A 17,475-nucleotide genomic window follows, 5' to 3' on the forward strand; every position below is an offset into this window, starting at 1 on the left:
AAGATACAGAAGGATCTTGACAAACTTGAACATTGGGCACTATCTAACAAAATGAAAAAAAGTAAGGTTCTGCATTTAGGTCCCCCCCAAAATTGCACAGGTACAGTATGTGTAATACCTTGTTCAATAGTAGTAACTGTGAGTGGGATCTTGGAGTCCTAGTGGACAACAATTTAAATATGAGCCAGCAGTGTGCTGCAGCTGTCAAAAAAGCCAACACAGTTCTAGGCTGCATTAAGAGAGGGATAGAATCAAGATCACATGAAGTGTTAATACCACTTTATAATGCCTTAATAAGACCACACTTGGAATACTGCATCCAGTTTTGGTCGCCACAATGTAAAAAAAGATGTTGAGACTCTAGAAAAAGTGCAGAGAAGAGCAGCAAAGATGATTAGGGGACTGGAGGCTAAAACATATAAAGAACAGTTGCGGGAATTGAGTATATCTAGTTTAATGAAAAGAAGGACTTGGGGTGACATGACAACAGAATTCCAATATCTCAGGGGTTGCCACAAAAGAAGAGGGAGTCAAGCTATTCTCCAAAGCACCTGAGGGCAGGACAAGAAGCAATGGGTGGAAACCAATCAAGGAGAGAAGCAGCCTAGAACTAAGGAGAAGTTTCCTGACAGTTAGAACTATTAATCAGTGCAACAACTTGCCTCCAGAAGTTGTCAATTCTCCAACTGTCATGCCCCTGTCAGAATCTAATTCAGAGGGGGAGGCCGAGCAACTGACAGGGAGTGGGAGTGTGGCTCCATTGGCTGTGGAAGAAACTGGGGAAGGGCAAAATCTGGCTGGGCAGAGCAGAGGAGAGGTAGAGCAAGGCAGAGGAAATTCAGAGGAAAACCCAGGCTCACCCCCTCTACATCCTAGAGGGAGGGAAGAACAGGGAAGGGAGCAATGTGAGTTGCGTGACTTACGGGGAGGGAAAGGGGTCTGATTCCCTTCATTAGCTACAGCTGGGAACACAATTTTTAAAAAAGGGAGTTGCGCACAGCCAACTGTTGAGAGCAAATCGTGAATTATCTGGTATTGTCGAGGCTTATCTGGGTTCCTGGCATCTTCCTAACTGTGTGTGTTTTGCTGGCCTTTCAAGTCTGCAATTCCTTCTCCTGCCCTGTCAAGTTAATTACTGCAACGTGGTTTGTGTGGATTTTTATTTACAGTTTGTATGTACTTTGTTTTCAGACAGAATTTCCTCCAATTAAAGACTGTTCTTGGGAGAGGCTTTTTTCCTCCAGCCGAAGGTAACCTGAACATTGGGAGCAAAATTGGAGGTACTAAAGAAACTCTTCTTATTTATGTGACTGTGTTGCCTTTGTGCCACGCCCTGGGTCATCACACCAATACTGGAAGTTTTTAAGAAGCAATTGGACAACCATTTGTCTGAAATAGTATAGAGTTTTCTGCCTAAGTAGGGAGTTGGACTTGAAAATCTCCAAGGTCCCTTTCAACTATTGTTCTGTTCTGTTCTGTTCTGTTCTAGTCTAGTCTATTCCCCCTTCACAGATGCCAATATATCTGTCATTTGATCTTCCAAGACAATAAATCTTACAACATATCCTAGATTTCAGCCCATCATCTTTATTTGAGGGTTTCAGACACCACTTAGGAATTACTAATACATTGGTAATTATAGGCATCTGCTCTATTGCTACTAAATAAGGTCTGACAATTATTGCTTCTCTATAGGTAACTAGCTTTCCCAGCAACTAAACTGTTTTGTGGTAACCTAGGCAATTGTAAAACATTTATCTGGAAATAAAGCCCACTGAATTCAGCAGACTTTACTTCTCACGAGACAAGCATAGGTTTGCATGTAAAACTGTGAACAATCCAATAAACTGGATGTCTCTAATCGAGTTCTGAATTGTAGTCATTTCCTTGTCAACCATAATATAAAATGGATCAACACAAAGTAGCCCAATTCTTGCAACATCCTTAACTGAAAAATAGGTGGTTAGTGGATTGTGAGGTATCAATCAACTCAATCAATTGTAATTGGATTAGATTTAGTTTAGTTTTGCACGAGGTAATTCCACTTAGCCATATTCTGAGGACACTAAAGCCCAGTCAATCACTCCACTGTGCCTAAAAATAAGACCAAATGACGGACAGAATGGCTGAAAAAGTGCAAATAAAATTCTCCTGTACCAAACTCATTGTTAAGATCTGATAATATTTATCCCATCTTCCAGACACAGCTTGAATATCAAGCTAATATATAGCTGCTGGTTGAACAATGGAAAGGACTAAGTGATGTAATGAAGTGCTCTACAAATACAAGGGCCTTTTTGTCATAGAGAAAATAAAGGAGGTTCTACATTCCTCAATTACATCTTCTGACCTAATAACTTTGATCATGTGCTTTCAGAATCCAATGCCAGATTTGACTGGCTTTGCGATGGACAGGGCTAGGTTTGTTATATGAACGAGGCCAGTGATGAAGAACTGCTTGATTGTCAAGGAAGGGTGATATTAGTCTTACTTATATTACAACAGCAACAAGCTGGTTTATTCTGCCTTTGGAAATTGGACTCATCTGGTATTTCCATCTTCAGGTACATACCTTGTCCAGAGAGCCTGCTAAATTTTACAGAGATCCATAAAACTGCAAGGTTCCACAAAACTGTTCTAATGTGAAAAAGGAAGACTTCTTGTTTTCTCTGCGATGTGAGAGCTATTTCATAAAACTTTCTAAATGGTACCTACTATTGTGTGTAATGAAATTATGTAATCTACAATATTACAAGTGAATTGATTGAATAAGCACATGTAATTTACAGTCTGCAAATACCAAGGAAACTTACTGTTCTCCCAGTCTTCTTGTAAAGATTTCAAAACTGACTAAAAGTATTTATGGGAGCATTCATGCTGCTATAAATTAATCAGGTTAATTGGACTCTTACTAGAATTAACAGGTTACCTGAGTAATAAGAACTTCTTCCTGCTTCAGAAATAATCAGCATGAGAACAAATCTTTAGCTCCATTTGTGTTCAGAGATATTGTCACACACTTAAACCTAATTGGATGTTGTAATCCTATTACTTCATTGCAAAAAACCATTTCATCTTTTCTCAAAACTCTCCTTTCATCCCAATTTATTTATGGGTGAAGATTTATATAACGAAATGTGAACTACAGATATTTAAAGCGGCATTTAAAGGACTTTGATGATGTGTTAGTTCATAGTGCTATTTGTGTTTTACTTCATTTTATTTATATAAGGCTTCTAAAATTCCATCACTATAAGACTTTTTGGGGGTAGCTTGTAATAAAAAAGTCAAACCTACACCTATTAAAACAGTTCAAAAATTATTTTTGACATATTAAAAATAAGAACTTAAAAGATATACACAACAGAAATACTCCTTTCTTGTGTCTTTCTCTTAAAACTCTTGCTGCCTTAACACCCATTGGCTCAGTGGAAGTCTGACTTAGATTAAATATTTACAGAAAGGCCCTATCAGGATTATTCAGCAGTTGCGCCACTTCTGTTTACATGAATCATGGAGGTTTGACTGCAAGGTTCTTAAAATTAGAGCTCCAGAGAAGTTTTTATTATGTTGATTTTTTTAAAAACAATGTCCTCAGAAGACCTTTTGGTAACTGTTCTGTAATTCTGATCAGAAGTAGCAGCTGCTCTTTGGCCTCTCTGTTTACAGACATATCATGTGATATGGTTTTCTCTGTATGTGTGTGTGTTGAAAGAAGAGAGAGAGAATGTGATTCTGTTTTGGTCTTAAAAATATCAACCTTCCTTGTTCAAGGAAAACATTAAAAAAAACAGAACACCATCAGCCATTCCAAGAGTAGTGTATTGCTGTTGCCATCTACTGCTTAAAAATGCAACTGCTGTATTACTCTGGTTCACTACCTGGTAAGTAGACAACTCTAAGCCATGAAATACTGTTCTAATATCTAACAGAGTAGGCATTCAAACTATTATACTCTAATGATTTTTTATTATGAGCTATTTGGATGATCATACATTTTTATTCTGGTTTTTTATAGGTAATGTTAAGACAGATAATGGGAGAGAATGCCTGACAGCTATGATTTTCAGTGTAATGTGAGTAGGAAGAATACCAGAAATTAGAGGTATTTTCCAATTGTGATACTTAGTGGTTTGGCTTAGCAATCCTGAGAAATCCTTGTTTCCCATTCAGTATACAAGTGCTGGTAAGTTTAAAAACTTCTGCATCCCTCTTTCCTTCCTTTGGATACCAGCCAATGTGTGTCTGATTCTGATGTTAAACTTCTGCTTTATACTATACATCTAAACAAAAAAAAATGTGGTTGGTTGGTTAAGTCAGAATCATAAAACATGTGGTCCAATTCTGATTTGTTTAATAAGTTAAAACAATATACAGTTCCCCAAATTTCAACATAATGGGAATCTGTGGCCAGCAAGATGCTGCCAATCTCTTCCTCTTTCACATAAAACAGTAAGGGGAAGTTTGAGTTAAAATTCGCAATACTAAGGAACTAGTGCTGAGTCATTCCAGAGAAAATTTCTCTTCCATTGCATCTGTACTTTAGTATCATACTTTTCAATTCCTAAGATGCTTAAAATAAATAATTTTAAGAGCAGTATTTTAATCTGAAAAGTAGAGAAAGCAAAGCACTGCTTTTGGAAGTTGTAAAACCTCTTTAAAAACAATATATCTGATCTTCATTGGAAGCTCAAAAAAAAAAAAAAAAGACTTAATCTACCCCTACACAACCAGCTGCTTTAGAAAAAAAGCTTTCCAATCTTACAAGCCCTAGTTAAAATGCTTTTATCTTTGAACATGGGGCTCATGTTTTTAATACCTGAGCTGGTAAATTAGGGCACAGATTTTATTTATTTATTTATTTGATTTGCCAATTGTTTACAAGATAATAAGTATAAGCGTATACATAGTTGTGAATACATGAAATGGGTACATATAAGAAAAATAAAAGAATAAGAGGGACGGTAGGCACGTTGGTGCGCTTATGCACGCCCCCTACAGACCTCTTAGGAAGGGGGTGAGGTCAATAGTAGACAGTCTAAGGTTAAAGTTTTTGGGGTTTGGGGAAGAGACTACAGAGTCGGGTAGAGTATTCCAGACGTTTTAGTAATGGGACAGCTGTTTTAGGGAGTGGCCTAGAGGTGAAGATGGTCGCCTCTCACTTGGAAGGTTGAGAATTCAATCCTAGATAGTGGCAGATGTTTCTCTATCAGGGCACAAAGAGAAAATATCTGCTGTAAACTCTGTGTAAGCATCAAAGGAAGGACATTTGGCCAGTAAATGCTCAGTTCCATTCAGTTGCCCCAACTCTGGCCCAATTAAAGGATCATAAAAGGTGGGGGGGAGTAGTTTTAGGGAGATATAAATTATAATTTGGAGAGAGCCTTTCTGTCACCCTTATTGCCTTTACTGAAAGGGCTTTTGAAACAATACAAAAGTCTGTAATCACATCCACACATATGCTATTTTATTAAAAACAGAAAGCAAAATGAAACATATACTTCAGCAGTGGTTCTTGTAGTTTTATCTAGCAGAACTTAGAAGAGACACTTTTAAAAATTGGCCTGTGTACAGTATGCCAGTTGGACTTTGGGCCAATCACTCTGACTCAGCCTTAGCCCAGGAAATTGAAAAACATTTCTCTACCTACACAGAAAGGACCAGCATGGTAGATTACAGTCCATAAACGTCCATGAAGAGGTTTTCATCCTGCAGCCTAGTGGACTGATGTGGGTTGAATGATGATGTTTATTAATAGAATAGATTATATTAAAATGTTACATTGTTCACCCATCCTCTCCCACTTGACTGTTTCCTAGTATGATTTGATTGCTGATTGTACCTTATGATTATCATTGTTGTACGCTATAATTCTTGATTCTTAACGAATGTACCTTTTCTTTATGTATACTGAGAGTATTTACACCAAGACAAATTCCTTGTGTGTCCAATCACACTTGGCCAATAAAGTATTCTATTCTATTCTATTCTATTCTATTCTATTCTATTCTATTCTATTCTATTCTATTCTTTAACCACATTTTCCCCTCATCTTCAAACAGTACAGTAATCTTAGCTGTCTCCACTAGATGGCACCAAGTGCTGAAGAGATTGAAAAATATTGCAGATAGATGGCAAAGAAAAAGAAACTTCACACTCAAACAAAAAATCTGAAAAGGTGAAATATGGTATCTGATAATACCAGTAGTCCTTGACTTACAACAGTTTGTTTAGTGACTGTTCAAAGTTACAATGGCACTGAGAAAGTGACTTATGGCCATTTTTCACACTTACAACCATTGCAGCATTCCCACAGTCACGTGATCAAAATTCAGATGCTTGGCAACTGACTCATATTTATGACGGTTGCAGTGTTCCAGGATCACATGATCACCTTTTATGACCTTCTGACAAACAAAGTCAATGGGGAAGCCAGATTCACTTAACAACCAGGTTACCAACTTAACATCCGCAGTGATTCATATAAGCAAAGATATAAAATGGAGCAAAACTCACTTAACAAATGTTTCATTTATCAACAGAAATTTTGGGCTCAATTGTGATCATATAAGCAACACTACAAAAACATACAGACTACATATAGCTGTTCCTCTTATAATAACCAGAAATTCTGCAAGTAGCCAGAAAAGACATAATCCTTTTTTTTTCTTGGAAAAAGGAACTAAGACTACAAGATTCCTTAGACTACAACAGTTTATTTTTCCAAATTTGACTATATTAAAGTTTGAAAAACACTGGACTAGGACATTAAAATGATGTAACAAAAAAGTTTTCTCATAGTTTGAAAGTGCTAAAAACATCTGAATCTACAAGCAGATTGTAATTTTTAAAATAACGTCTTACATTCTCCTACACAAAGTTTTGGTTATAAAAATATAATCAGTTTAAACAACATATGTCGATAAGTACATATGATAAAATTATTCTTTCATGACAGAACTAGATCTCTCAAGGAGAGTAAAAATTAATGAGTGGCTACCAAATATCATAATGATTCATCTTGATGTTTTTTAAATTACTCTAAAATGCCTTGTTACTAATACGTAGCAAGGCATTAAACTTTTTAAAATCCACACTCTAGTTTACAAATGACCAAATTAGGAACGAGCATGAAATTAACTTGATATATTAACTGCTGTTTAACTGTCAAAAAAAATCACTATAATGCAATGCAATCATTTATATAAATCCAAGGTTTCATTATTGTTTGGTATTTTCATGATGAAAGAATATATGCCTACAGTGAATTTTTTTTAGCAAGGATTAAAAAGATATAATACCCTTTTCTCTGTCTTGAATTTCATAGTCAACAATCATGGGATATTTCAAAATATTCTTTTAAACAGTTGTGTTCAACCATAATAAAATGGGATTCTTGACTTATCCTTTGCTTATTATCAAGCAGAATGTGACAGGAAGCAACATTTTCAGGCTTATTGTTTGTAAAACTCTTGTTACAGGCTTCTGATCCTGATTTGTTCAAGGACAAAATAATGTGATTAGTTTTATCTGCCTGCATAAAATGGGGATCAAACTGGTTGCTTCTAATTTACAATTAACCAGAATCCTGGATTATCATTGTTAAATATAGCTGCTCTGTAGAGTAAATATCTTATCTCAGGAAATTGTGCAAATGGCTTAGCAAATTGGCTTTATTTGATGAGGTTTTGCTGCTCTAATATGAGCGTTCCATAATATTAAAATTAACTGGATTTTTCTCCCTCAGGCAAAAGCTCGGTAGGACATTTCAGGGCCTGAAAGAATTTCAGGTGAATGTAAAATAATTTAGGCAAGATTTTGCCAAGTTAGACTTTATTTACCAGGTGAAAGGCAACCTGATGTTCATTCAAAACATGCAAAATTCCCACCAAACATAAATTCATGTGGTAGAAAATTAGTACCCACCCTTCTAGAAGAATGAAATATTCTAGGAAATATTAAAAAGGCAGAATATTATACCTTCCTGGATGAGAAAAGGAGATACATACATACATTGTATGTATGTATACATACAATGTATACATACATACATTGTTAATAGCCCCAGAAAGACTGGGCCATCTTATCTACAACAGGGGTCCTCAACCACCGGGCCGCGGACCGGTACCGGTCCGTAGAGCACTCTGTACCGGGCCGCAAAGAAAAAAAGTAAAAAAATGGCGGCTTTCTTCGCCTTCGGTGAATGCTGCTGGGATCGGGGATCAAGGACACAAATGAAAGAAGGGAGGGAGGAAGCAACCGAAGCCTGTCCTGCTCTCTGGCTCAGCAGCTTCGGTTTCCTCCCGCCTCGTTCCTCTCTCAGTCGCTCTCTGCTGCTCCACCAGCCCAGGAAGAAACTGCTTCAAAGAAGCCGGGGGATGGCTTTTCCTGTCGCCGCAGCGCCTCCGAAGCGCCCGTTTACCCCACCCGCCCGCCCGCCCGCGCTTCAATTCAGTGCCCATTCTGCCTGCCTGCCTGTTTGGTTGTTTGGGAGCAGCTTCGGCTGAGAATAATAACTATTCGCCTCTTTTTATCAGCCAAAGCTGCTCCGAAACGAAGAAGGCAGGCAGGCAGGCAGGCAGGCAGAACGGAGCACTGTGGATTGAACCGCGGGCGGGCGGGCGGGGTGGGGGTAAACGGGCGCTTCGGAGGAGCTGCGGCGACAGGAAAAGCCACCCCCCCCCGCTTCTTTGAATCAGTTTCTTCCTGGGCTGGTGGAGCAGCGAGAGAGCGACTGAAAGAGGAACGAGGCAGACACCTGAGGGAGGGAGGGAGACACCTGAGGGATGGGGCTGAGGGAGGCAGGGCCGAGGCGCTCCCTGAACTTGGTGGTTTGCTGGCAGAGGTTTTATTACCCGATTAGGTAACAACATCAGATGTTACCTAGTCAGGTAATGAAACGTGCGCAAGCAAACCACCAAACTCGGATTCTCCCCCCCCTCCCCGGTCCTTGAAAAAGTGTTTGTGCTTGAAACGGGTCCCTGGTACAAAAAAGGTTGGGGACCACTGATCTACAAGACAAAAAGACCTTCATCCTCAGGACATAATAGGATTTAGCCCTCTACCTATCTCACTACATGGCACCTGGGAAGATTACATCACCCAGCAATTCAACCAAGCCTGGGACTCAAGACAACCTACAAAATTATCCCTGCATGGGCCCATGGGAGTCTAACAACCAATCAGAATAATTTCTTTCACAAGAACAGGAAGCAAGCTCAAAGCCCAAGAGAGGGTATAAATATATCTCACTCTCCACTCCATGTGGTCAGCTACCCAGAACATCAAACCATGTGGTCCTGTCCACCATTAAACCATCTTTCCAATCAGCCTCCGTGTTTCCAGTGTCTTTCTCTCCACTTGGAGCTGAACCCAGATGGACATTTCATCCAACAATGCAAAGGTAAAATAAGACAGGATCAAGTGACATCCTAAAATAGCCTCATTCAATATTATGCTCCAGAGCCTGAGTATTGTAGGATCCCACACATATGGAAGGTAGTAGGTTCTGGAAGGCTGCCATAAGGAAAATCCATTTCCTCCGTAACACATACAGTATGTATAGAGAAACCTCCCACACAAACACACATCTCGGGCGTATGTTGTATGTTCCTTGATACATCACAAAGACAAAAAGTATATCCTTTGGGCTTCTTTTGCTGAGGGATGAAGGAACTGGTTAGAATGAAGAGTCTCATACTTCTGATATAACAAAAAAAAAATTCTGTTTATTGTTTGTCCTGGATGATTCATAATTCTGTTCCAGCCCACCCAACATTCGTTTGCTCTCATAGCTAAAGAGAAGATACTGACACAAGAATTTCAAAAATGGGGAGGGGGGTGTTTCTTCCTCCAAAATATATAGCACAGTAACTCACTATTTAATTCATTCAACTATTGTTATCCTCATCATCTTCAGTGATGAGCTGAAGAAAGAAAACATGGAGGACAACAAGTCTGGTGCTTCTGGTGAAAACTGGGAGACGTATAAGAACTAGCTTTAATTTGGATTCTTTGAATAAGTGGTATAAATTAATCAGATGTATTTTAATTAAGCAAAGTCTGATATCGATATTAAGTAATTGATGCCTAAAGCCTGGTGGGCTTTGCTCGCTGAAATAAATGGCTTGCATAGATTCTGTTTGTGTTTGGGATGAGCAAGTACAACTGGTGGCACAGTTGAAAGCAAAATACCTCTGGGAGATTCCACAAGAACAATGGTTACAGCAGCGCTTCTCAACCTTGGCACAATAAAAAAAAATATCATAGCCATACTTCTGTGTAAAATCACCCACTAAAATATATCACCATGTCCATATTATTTAGAAATAATTTTCTATTTATAAAACTAGCAACGGATTCAGCACAAGTCTACATAAAGGGGTGGCAACATGCTTTCAGCTGGGGTCACACTTTGGTTTGCCAGCCAAGATCCAGAGAGAGTCTGGTTGTTGAGTCACAATTATCACAGGCATAGCCAGAAAAATAAAAAGGGATTCTTGGTGATTATGAGATTTTAGACTGCAAAATTTATATAGAGGCCCGTTTTGATCCTTAAAACAGGGGTTCCAAATTTGTGGGCTGTGAGAGGTTTGCAACCAGGCCACGGAAATGGCTAGCGAGCAAGCGCATGCACGCATGCACATTCTCACTTCCATAAGCAGTGGGCGAGCGCATGTGTGCGCTTCATTTAGGTAAGCAGCAGGCACATTTAGATGCTGCTTACACAAACGAAGCTGTGTGTGTGCGCGCACACTTGCTGCTCTCACGGAACCATACCCCTTCCCCACCTCCACCAGTCCGCAAAGCTGGAAACGTTGGGGAACTCTGCCTTAAAATATATTTAAAAAACATTTCTTTAAGGTTTTGAGATCCTTTTATTTAAGAGATTGAATTTTTACTCTTGAAAGCTTATGGCACTAATTTTGCCCCTTAAATTCCCCTCCATTAACATAAGCAGTGACCCCAAACTGGGGGAAAATATTGACCTTACCCTGTCCAGTTGTATTTTCAGGAACTGCATGAACACTGAGGGTTGTCCATAAGCTCTGGAAAATTAGACATTAAAAAATCTCATATTTATCATCAAATTGCTCACCTTGATAATTAAAGTACTGTATACATACACATCAAGTATTGTTGTGTGTATTAGGTAATGGCCTTGGTTGTCACAGATTCCTTCTTATTCTAGCTTTTACCTCTTCTCTTAATAAACTAATAGAGACTGTACCATTAGAAAAGCTAATATTAAACAATAACCCTACTGACGCAAAAACAACTAGGATTTGAGAGAGAGAGTGTATTATTATTTATTTATTGAATTTATATTGCTGCCTTTTCGCCCATGGAAACTTAAGGCGGCTTACAGAATGTAAAACCATATTTAAAATAAAAAACAATAAAAACTAACAGAAAGAATCAAATAAATTAATAAAGACAATAGAATAAATCTGGGGGAAAAAATCACCCCCAACTCCCACCCCCTGCCCCAATGACAGCAAATCACCTGAGCCATTTGATGGGCTCCATCCCACTTTGCGTTCCCCAGGCCCGCTGGCAGAACCAGGTCTTCAGTGCCTTCTGGAAGAGTATTAGAAAGGGGGCCATTCTAATCTCTGGGGGAATGATGTTCCAGAGAGAGGGAGCCACCATTATACCAGAAGACAGAGGGGGAAAAATCCTGGTAAAGTTGCTGAATGGATTCAGACAAATCTTTCCATCACTAAGAAAAGAAACTTACACCAGCAAGTTTCTCAAAGGACTGTAGCAGTGAGTTGGGTAAGAAGAGAAATAATACATGATGAAATTGTCAATTATGAGCATTAATAGTACTTTTCCTAGCATGCCTTGACTGGCACCAAATATAGCAGTTCATAATCCTAATTTCTTTACCTTCAAAAACTTTGTATACTGATTTCTGCAGTATGCACTGAAACCCAGTAGAAAAGGCAAGTCACTTCTGATCAGTTGAGAAAATTCTTGAAGTGATATAAATCTAAAAGGTGGCTTTCAAAAAGAACTGCATTACTTAGTGTTGCTTGAACCTTGATAAACACTCCTGCCTGCTAATAAAGACTTGAGCTCTAAAAATCTGGGTGACCACTAGAGGACAGTAAAGAGGTAAAGAAAACTTTGCTTGCTGCCATCTGGTGACTACTGAGATTTCTGCCGCCTAGATCTAAGAGCCCTAATTTAAGCACAGACTGAAAAGAGGAAGATAGCTAGAGGAAACAGAGGTTTTGAGCTAAATAGGGGAGTGTTCAAATTTTACTTTTACCTTATAAGGACACCAATTCCCTTCTTTGATTAGGTGAGCTTTGGAAGATGTAATCATTGCCTCACTCGAGTCACAGATGTAGGCCTGGAGGTCACCAGAAGGTCAAGCCTTCAGCAACCTCCCTCTGGCACAGAGATTTCTAGGATCTAAATTAGCTTTCCTTAAGCTATTACCTTCCAGAAGTCTTGGATTACAACTCCCATCATTCCCAACCCTCATGGTTAGAAACTGGTATTGGTTTCAAAGCATATTTACAGGTCAACAAGTACATTCATGTTCTCGGTTTCTAATTCTTACATAAATTGCAGATAATTCATGATATGATGAAGAAGGAAGAGAGGAAATTATGTCAAGATTGCCACGTTCAATATTGTGTCTCATATGCCTTAGCCTACTTGCTCAGGTTTCACAACCTGTGGAGCAACACGAAGAAATGATGCATCCTTGCAATAATTTTCGTTTCCAGTTTCAACTTTCCATTCCAAGAAGAAAACAAAAATTAATCCTATTATCACTCAGTAATATTACATCAGAATGGCTGCAACTACCCTGCTATTAGGACTGTAAATCAGCATCAACTGACTTTAACCAAATGATAAAAGGGGGGGGGAAATCACCCCACAGTATTGTATGTAAACGTATAAGATGGTAAATCAAATAGTGGCACCAACTAATCATGGAAAAGATTAAGAGTGTAACTAAAATGGCAAGCAAACTACTACTATTATATCTCACAAAAATGATATTTGCATAGAAATGGGACTAGCCCTAAAGCTGAGGCACAATGCTCTTGCCCCACATCATGCTCAGCATCTTCTTTTCAGACGCTAAGCATGAGTGATGGCATGGACTAGTATAAGAATGACTGAGAATTCCCTGAAGATGTTTTATGTCTACCTAACATAGTAAGATAATATGCATTTGTCTAAGGCACAATTTGCTGGCTCTCTTCACATAAATGCTTAACCTGTTAAATTAATAACCACCTGTGCTATATTAATACAAATAAAGTTAGTTCAGGAGCCTACAACTAAAATACTTTTTGGAACAGAAATTGGAAATCTATGACACAAGCAGTCCTTGTCTTACAACCATTTGTAACCTGGCAACCATTCGAGAGTACAACAGTGCTGCGAGAACTGACTTATGACCAGTTCTCATATTTATGACTTCTGCAGCATCTCTGCAGTCTCTCACACTTAAAGACAATTGCAGCAGCCTAGTCACATGATCACCACTTGTGATCTTCCCACCTAGCTTCCAACAAGCAACGTCAATGGAGAAGCCAGTAGGAGGTTGCAAGTTGCAGTCACGTGATGTCTGGAAACCAACCAGGGGATTCACTTAACCACAGCAAAAAATGTCATAAATTAGGGTGTGATTATGTGAGCCTCGTTTAAAAACTACTTGATGAATTTTCTAGTTCTTATTGCAGTTGTAAGTTGAGGACTACCTGTAATCAGATACTGTTGGGCTGGACTAAAAATTTGGGCCTGGCAATATTCAGTCATAGGAATAAGAACTGATCAAGAATATATTCAATAAGAATGCTGCAAACAATATATATACACACACACACACACACACACACACACATTGCATATTATATATATATATATATATATATATATATATATATATATATATATATATATACACACACACACATTGATATTAAGAATTTAATTTAAGGTAGATTGATTTTCTAATTTGCATAGTACAGCAAAGGATAATTTCCTTTTTCACTCAAGCTCCATTTGAATTTGACTATGCTTAAAGCAACAATATTGTGATTTGCTCTACTGCTAGCAGTAAGGGGATTATTTAGAATCAAAGAAATATAAAATCTTACTCTTCCTTGAAAATGAAGTTGTGGCTAGCCTTCAGATTCATTCAAGAGTGGTTTGCTGAATTTACCAGGTTTTTTTTTTACTACGTCTGTGAATTAGAACTGGTGAAAAAACCTATCAATTCTGAGCACAGAATTTATTCTGGGTATATAAACTGAACAATTCTTCCACAGACCCACTTAACATCTTCCCCTCCCAGCACATCTTTATTTTAAATTCTTCATTTTGATTCAATTTAATTTTTTTATGCAGGGACAGATTGTTGCTATTAAGTAATAGAAATGTAAAAATCCAATTTTGTAAACACAATGAAAGATTTCATTTCAAAAGTAAATTCCACTCTGTTTTGTGGAGCTGACTGCTCAATTATCTGTAAAAGTTGATTTCTAGTTGATTACAGAATAATACCCAGCAGGATGGGTGTTATGCTGATAAAAGGAAGTTTAATTCTCAGGGGTGAAATCAATTTAGGATAGAAAGTTCAGCTTTCTCCAACAGAGTCTTCTGACTTTCTCTCATCCTCCACAGGTTCAGAATTTCATTTCATAATCCCACAAACTTCTGGTTAATACCAGTGAAAAACAACTGTAGTGTGATTAAGAACATTATTTCTCTATATAACTAGAGACATCCCAAAATGCTAAATTACAACCTGCCATAAAGTTACTATTTCAGAGTTAATGCACAGCATCTTTCAGAGACAAATGGGCATCATCTCCCAGAGTGTGATCTTCCAAACGTTTACACGTGAAACGACTACAGTATTTGCAGTCCGGTGGTTGAGGCTGAGGGTTAGAGGATGCTTCCATTCTGCATCCCGTTGCCCCGGTATTAAGCAAATGCAGAGAATATCAGCTAGGCTTCTCACACACGCTTCCAGTTGATATTTACACTACAGTGTGTCAACTGGGGTCCTCCAACACGGAGGCCCCGTTCAATATTATTAAGCAAAGCATAACTGTGTAGATCAGACCAAAGCTCATGACTAAGGAGGCAGCCCCCCAAACCGATTTAAAAGTAAAGGAACTCCGTCTTACCGAACGTCGCTTTCTCCTGAGGGATTCTGATCCCCAAGCCCCCCACCGCACGTTGCGGCTGTCAACCGGTTCATCTTCAGCGTAGCCCGGAAAACCAAAAGCGGCCGAGAGAGCAGCAAAAGGGGCGCCTTCTTCCACGTGTGCGGAGAAAGCGCAATCGCCGCGTTTGTAACGGGCGCCAGAAATGAAACGCAGCCTTCCCTGCCCCAATCATTGGTCCGGGCCATGTTACCGGCTGTTTTCAAATCTGACGACAGCTACTTCTTCATTTGTTAAATGAAACAGGAAGCTTTTCTCTGGGGGCTGCGCGCAGCTCTTTTCACTGGTCCCATTTTCTGAAAACGTATTAAGCAAAGATGTGTTTCCCCGCCGTTTATTTTGGGAAGGTTTCTCCTTTGCAAGCAGTGCACCCCAGTCCTGACAACTTTTATTCACGTGCAGATTTCAGGGGAGAACGAATGTGCTTTGGGAAAGTGGAAATTGCTGCTTTACGGAACCGTAGGTACGTATTTTTATACCGTCGTATGAACACGAGTTTATTTCATGGTTATTACGATGGCTGGTCGCACAGTCAGCCAGATGTTTACACCGGATTTGGCATTGTTTGTCCATCCTGTCAAGGACCCGGGATAGGCAGGTGTTGTTTAATATTAAAGCTATCGTGGTAGGATGCAAGCTGTTCCAAAAAAGCTACTTTTTGCAATTGAGCTATGGTATTATATATAATGATAGATATTACTATTAGTACTACTTTTGCTTTTTTGCAGCAGTGTTCTACTTCTGCTTGCAGGTGTTTGCATTTTGTGGTTTTCTCCTGTTCTTTCTCTTCTCTTCTGATGTCTCCACTATCCAGACTTTTTGTCTGACTTATCCACAATTGTTAAGTCTTGAGTGTTGTGTGGCAGATGTGTTGTCTGAATGGTAAAATCCCAGAGCGCTTTTACCTCTTCATTTTCTATTCATCTGTTTTGTGGTCCCATCAATTCTTGTTTACAGGCAAGTGATTATTTCCTACAGATACGCCTGTGCAACATAATTGTGTCATGACATGTGTTTGTAATCACTGTGTGCTATCTTTTTTGCAGCAGCTTACTATTTGGTGGATTGTTTGCTTTTGCTATTCTGTTGCTGTTTTCTTAACTCTGGTTTTTAACTCTGGTCTTGTGCAGTAAGAATTAGCCCCTCTATTATTATTACGGTTCGTATTATATTTTTATCCCACCTTTGTATGAATATATTTGGTCAACACAATATTCTTGATGCTGTTTTCCCCACAACAACCTTGTGAGTTGGGATGGGCTGAAAGAGCTGCCTTCCATGCCCAGGGGTGGCTTCAAACTTAGGTCAGCATCTTAACCATGACAGCAAATTGGTGCTGTCTTTTTATTGCTCTCTCTATAAAAATGGAAGAAATCTATTTTATGTATTTTAAGAGTACATGTACAAAACCCTTTTTGGGTGTTTTACACATTTCTTCCCTATTTCGCAGACATTTTCCACAAATAGTAGCAAATTGAGAATACATACAGTACTTGGTTACAAACTTTTGACATACAGTAGGAAGGCATAATATTGGAAGAAGTGGGAGGGAATCTTGTATATCTTCAGTAGGTAAATATCAGACTCACTGGCTGAATTAAAGCAGCATGCAAAGCCTCAATATGGCTTGTGGCTTAATGCGTTGTGAAACCAGCAAATATGATTTGTAAATTATGTTTTAACATTATATATAAACCTGTAAAATTATTGGTTTCTTTGCTAGGTTTATAGATCTTTGTTTTAAATAGGAGGTCAAATGGAGGGGGCATCTTAATATTCCATCTATTTTTCCCACAAGAAGCTTGTGGGGTAGGTTGATCTGAGTCATCTGATGAGCCTTTATGATTGTTGGTAGACTGAAATCAGTTCTAGTAACTAATATAAAATTCTAGAAATGTAAGAAACGTGTTTTTAATTGCTTTCTATTCTTTTTTTCTATTTTCTTTTCTTTTTTCTTTTCTTTCATTTGTGTGTGTGTTGTTGGTTTGTTTTAATTGTAAAATTAATAAAATTTATATAAAAAAAGAAACTCTGATTTATTTGGAAATCACGATTAAATGAATGAAGCCTGAATGAATAAATGTGTATAATATTGTACTATCTCGCTTGTAAAAAAAAAATAGAAATAAATGTTCATCACTCAATTTTTGGGCATGTAATAAGAGCTTTCAGCTTCAGTTAATATTAGTACTACTTATTTATTTAGAGTAATTAAGCCCTAATAAGGTGCAAATAAGGTCACAAAATGTGTTCACAAGGCCCTGAGATACTG

The 17,475-nt window shown here is 38.4% G+C and overlaps 2 long non-coding RNA genes across 3 annotated transcripts; both read left to right on the plus strand.

The window, feature by feature from the left end:
- The first annotated feature begins 674 nt into the window (after nucleotides 1–674).
- Nucleotides 675–2,600, plus strand: LOC148132759 (uncharacterized). Its single transcript, XR_015746903.1, has 3 exons — nucleotides 675–905; nucleotides 1,192–1,280; nucleotides 2,565–2,600. It is a non-coding gene; the product is annotated as an uncharacterized LOC148132759 (long non-coding RNA).
- A 928-nt stretch (nucleotides 2,601–3,528) lies between these two features.
- LOC148132760 (uncharacterized) lies at nucleotides 3,529–12,782 on the plus strand. 2 transcript variants are annotated; one of them, XR_015746905.1, is made up of 4 exons: nucleotides 3,529–3,884; nucleotides 4,019–4,105; nucleotides 7,748–7,790; nucleotides 12,586–12,782. It is a non-coding gene; the product is annotated as an uncharacterized LOC148132760 (long non-coding RNA). The 2 variants fall into 2 exon arrangements; XR_015746904.1 differs by lacking the exon at nucleotides 12,586–12,782 and having other exon boundaries at nucleotides 4,019–4,186; nucleotides 7,748–8,002.
- Nucleotides 12,783–17,475: the final 4,693 nt, after the last annotated feature.

Source organism: Notechis scutatus, chromosome 1 (genome assembly GCF_049901735.1).
Source record: "Notechis scutatus isolate UNSWTSFEM ecotype Mainland chromosome 1, rNotScu1.2, whole genome shotgun sequence".
NCBI lineage: Eukaryota > Metazoa > Chordata > Lepidosauria > Squamata > Elapidae > Notechis > Notechis scutatus.